A 4,970-nucleotide genomic window follows, 5' to 3' on the forward strand; every position below is an offset into this window, starting at 1 on the left:
TGCAAACACAACAACAGCTCTGATGTTTTGACACAGTTGGTGCTAAGCTAACTTATTTCACACCCTCATTGCTCTACGCTTTTGAAAGTGTGTCCATCTTCGAAAGATGAGATGCCATTTAAAGCAGAGTAACAGTGTGTAGAGGGATCTTAAAGACTATTTCATGGCTGAAGCTCGTCTCACCTCTGACAGCCAGCCAGCTCTTTGTTGATCCCTCTCCTCCAGCGATGTTACACTTGTAGAAACCTTCATCAGACTTTCTAACACTGCAGATGGTGATCTCTTAAAATAAAAATAAGAATCAGTTTTACACTAACATAGTTTCGAGGAGACACAGTTTCTTGTCACTGGAAGCAAAACTGTTGCATTGCTGATGCTGTGGAAAAACCGAAACCTTCATCAGACTTTCTAACACTGCAGATGGTGATCTCTTAAAATAAAAATAAGAATCAGTTTTACACTAACATAGTTTCGAGGAGACACAGTTTCTTGTCACTGGAAGCAAAACTGTTGCATTGCTGATGCTGTAGAAAAACCTTCACCTCCACATCTGTACTCGTCTGTTTGCTTGTGCAGCATGTTTCACATGTCTTCACAATTCTCTGAATTTGAACTGAACCTGATTTTCTAAGGACATAGTTTCATTTCTCTTAATGTATAAAAACATTCTGGAATTGAACATCAAGGACACAGTTGTAAACTTTATTGTTCTTTCTTGTAAAGTTGCAAATACAACATTATCTGTCATAAAGTTTCAGCTATCTGTGAAGAAAACTAAACATGACGGAGTCAGTGCATTAGTGTATAATGCTTCCACAGGATGAACTTTTCCTGGAACCATGGCCTTAAAAAGGGGTTGTCATGTAAAAGGGGAACAAGAGGTTTCTGTGAGAGCTGCTTCGCAGAAATTCATGAGACGCACATTTTAGGGGTCACATCAACAGGTTTAGTTTCAGTTTGATGTGAAAATCAGACTGGCATATTGGTGATCCATCACGGTGAACTCCATGAAAACAGATTTATAGCGGTTAAAGTAACATTATCACTGCATTTTAGAACTATTTGAGCCATTAATACTAAAAGTCCAAACAGATGTTTCGCTAAAAACCAAAGGTCAACCTCCAGGTGGTGGTAAAAGAAAAGTCAGAGGATCAGCAAAGTCTGTAGAGTTCATCCTCAGGGAATAATAACAACAATAGGATAAAGAACAAAGTGATTAAATCTTAAACATAAAGTATAAAACAAGCTCATAATATCCTGAATGTCATGAATGTGATGGCAATCCATCTGATAGATTCTGAGATATTTCAGTTGGGACCAAAATAGTGCAATTTCTAAACAAAAAACAAACATAACTTTAAATGTTTTGTGTGTTTTTGCGTTCTGTCATTTTGTTTTGTTTTTTTTTCTACTTAACACGTCTTTAAGTATCTTAAGTCTGTTTTTGAGAAATGTGTGAATGTGAAACACGGTGTTGATGAGATCTGCCAGTTTTCTCTGGTTGCAAAAAGATAAGAGCAAGCATCTTACTGGTGGGAAGAGCACACCCACTTTCATACATGGTTGAGTATAAAATCAGACTTCCTCCTCAGGCTCAGTTGATATCTGGGGAAGACGGTCGTTTCCACTGACACCAATTTAGCTGAGGGATGGTAAGTTTTTCTTTTTGCTTCTCGTGTTTGTTCTGCATTTTATTCATCTGTCATCTGTATTTGTAATTTCAGTGAATAGAAATTGGCAGAAATTACAGAATAGCACAGATGCCATGTTTTTTGTTTTTTTTTTTTCTGCTCCAGCTCAAACTGACACCTCTGTACACCCAGCGCCTTGACTAGAAATATCTCGCTGCACAACACGCTCCTGCTACAACATCTCCTGCTACACCTGTCCTGCTACACCCAGCTCCTGCTACACCTGCTCCTGCTACACCAGCCGCCGCCTAGAATATCTCCCTGCTACAACAGCGCTTCCCTGCTACAAACATCTCCTGCTTACAACCTGCTCCTGCTACACCAGCTCCTGCTGACACCTGCTCTGCTACACCAGTGCCTGCTAAATGTTTATCTCCTGCTACACAATCAGCTCCTGCTACAACACCCTGCTGCTACAACATCTCCTGCCTAGCCAACAGTTCCTGCCATACCTGCTTTTTGCTTGGCTCTTGGTCATTTCGGTCTCTGCTCACCTATTTAGTTGTTTTCATCTTTGTCTTTCTTTCTTTGTGGTTGTGTTTGTATTGTGCTGTGGTAGTGGTTGTCGTGGACTTAGTGGTTGTAGCCTATAGTTGTGGTGCGTTGTTGTAGGGCTGTGGTTGTCGTTTTAGCAATGTGGTATAGTTTGGGGTTTAGTAGTGTAGGAGAAGAATGTTGTTGGTCAGAAAGGAGAGTGGTGTTGTTAGAAGGAATAGTTGTTGCTGATGTTTCAGTAGGTTGTGGGGTAGGCCAGATGTAGATGAAATTCCAGGTTGTGGTGTCCAAAAGCCCCAGATTTGGTACTGGCAGGGTGGAAGTTGTTGTGGCGGGGCCCAATGTAGATGAAATTCGCAGGTGTGGTAGTCAATAGGCCAGATGGCGTTTACTGGCAGGGCGGAAAGTGGTGGTGGCGGGGCCAGATGTTAGATGAAAATTCCAGGTGTTGGTAGTCCAAAGGCCCAGATTGGTACTTGGCTGGGGGAACAGAAGTGGTGGTAGCGGGGCCAGATGTAGATGAAGTTCAGGTGTGGTAGTAAAGGCCAGAGGTGGTACTGGCTGGGGCAGAAAGTGGTGGTAGCGGGGCCAGATGTAGATTTGAAGTTCCAGGTGTGGTAGTCAAAGGCCCGGATGTGTACTGGCTGGGGCAGAAGTGGTCGGTAGGGCCGGATGAGCCGTGTGGTGTAGGCCCAGAGTTACGCGCGAGGGCGAAGTGGTAGGGTCGGAGGTTTCAGCTGGGCCAGAGTAGATGAAGTTCCAAGGGCTTGTAGTTAAAAGGCCCAGATGTGGTTAACTGCTGGGGCAGGCGGAGAAGATGCTTAGTGCTGCGGTAGCGTGGCCAGATGTAGATGAAGTTCCATGGTTGTGGTAGTCAAAGCCCAGATGTGGTACTGGACTGGGGGCAGAAGTTGTTGTAGCGGTCGGCCAGATGTAGATGAAAGTTCCAGTGTGGTAGTAAAGGCCCAGATTCGTACTGGGCCTGGGCAGAAGTGGTGTAGTCGGGCCAAGATGTTTAGATGAAGTTCCAGGTTTGGTAGTAAAAGCCCAGATGTGCGGTACTGCTGCGGGCAGAAGTGGTGTAGCGGGCCAGATTGTAGATGAATTCCAGGTTCGGTAGTAAAAGGCCCCAGATGTGGTACTGGCTGGGGCAGAAGTGGTGGTAGCGGGCCAATGTTAGATGAAGTCAGTTGTGCGTTGTAAAAAAGGCCATATGTGGTACATGGCTGGGGCAGATGTGGTTGTTGGTGAGTCTGATGTAGTAGGAAGAGGGGCAGACTGGTTGAAACTGAGAGGCTTAGAGATAATGTAGAAGGAAGCAGAAGTAGTTGAAACGGATGGTGGGCATTTGCATTATTATTTTCAGGCGTTTAAGGTGAGGGTAAAACTTGAGCGAACAGTTGTTGTGGAGAGGACAATGTGGTCCAGAAACCCTACTTCAAATTGTATTTCCCATTTAGCATTGAAGCTCTGCCAAGGTTTTCGTCTGCATATTATAGAACATCTTTCTTATTTTCTGGTACGTTTTGGCCAATCAGTTACCTTTGCCAACCACATCCCCTGACTGGACTGTACAACAGAATGCGACCAGAGCATGGCTGGAATATTAATGTTTTTTTTGTTGATGCGATGTTGTTGTTGTTGCTGGGAATGTGCTCGATCACCCACAAAGCTTCTTTACGGCCGTTGTTGTTGATGTGCAGTATTATCCAGAACACATTTGATGCAGGTCTCATTCTGTTCCAGTGCCCTGTTAAATGTGCTTTCTTGGGGAACAATGTTTGGTCAGAGTGAAAGTAATTTTGGTATATCGTTTTCAGTCAAGCCATAAGAGCTGGTAATAAATGGCCCTTTGTCGAACCCATTGGTTCGTTGTATCACTTTCACATGCTGGACTGTAGCTCCTTTTTTGTTTCAATGCCCATGTTGCGGCTGAAACGTAAAGTCCTCAAGCTGTAATAATGGAAGGCACTAAAATTATTGATGTGGGCTGACTGCAGTAAAATAGAATTAAATGTACAAATGCTAATTTAAATTTCCACAAAGATAATAATTTCAAGTTAACTCCACATGCAACAATATTAGGTGGTAAAAACATTGGAGAGCAACTCATTGTGAAAGCGAGAGAAGGCCATACTCACAAATATTTTTTTTTTATCATTTAAGATAATGACAATTAGATTATTTCTCTTTTCAGGGCTTTGTTTCTCGATATATAACCGGATAAATATTTCGTATTTCAAATAACGAAATAATTATTCCTTTATGTTGAGAAAGACAAAGCTCATTATCTGAATTAATTATCCCGTTATCTTGACATAACAAAGCTCTGTTATCTTTATCCGAGCTGATAACACTGCTTCTCTCAAAGATAATTATTCGGTTATCACAAGATAACGAAGGATAGTTTAAATAATAATAGTTTTCATCCGTTCAAAAAGCTTACCTGTGGTTCTATCTTCCAAATAGCTTCCCGGTTTTCTACTTGCTCTTCCTCTGTACTTTGCCAGCAGAAAAACACTGGAATCTTGTTGTTTGTTGTCGTTAAGTGTCCACAAACGTTCTGTTGTCTTTTTAGAGTCTGGGCAATGGCATTTGTATCTGTTCTGGTTCTGGATGTTCCCTCCCTTCAAGATTCCCGGGATCCGTGGTGTGTTTGCTGGGAGAAAAAAGTCTGCAACAATCTGACATTGATTCACCACCCTCGTTACTGCAGACCGATGGGTAGGAGGAGGAGACAGCAGGAGGCACTGGCATGTTCCAGTTAATGCCAATCTCTCTCTT

The sequence above is a fragment of the Seriola dumerili genome, unplaced genomic scaffold (genome assembly GCF_002260705.1).
Source record: "Seriola dumerili isolate Sdu_G_001 unplaced genomic scaffold, Sdu_1.0 BDQW01000393.1, whole genome shotgun sequence".
In the NCBI taxonomy this organism is placed as follows: Eukaryota; Metazoa; Chordata; class Actinopteri; order Carangiformes; family Carangidae; genus Seriola; species Seriola dumerili.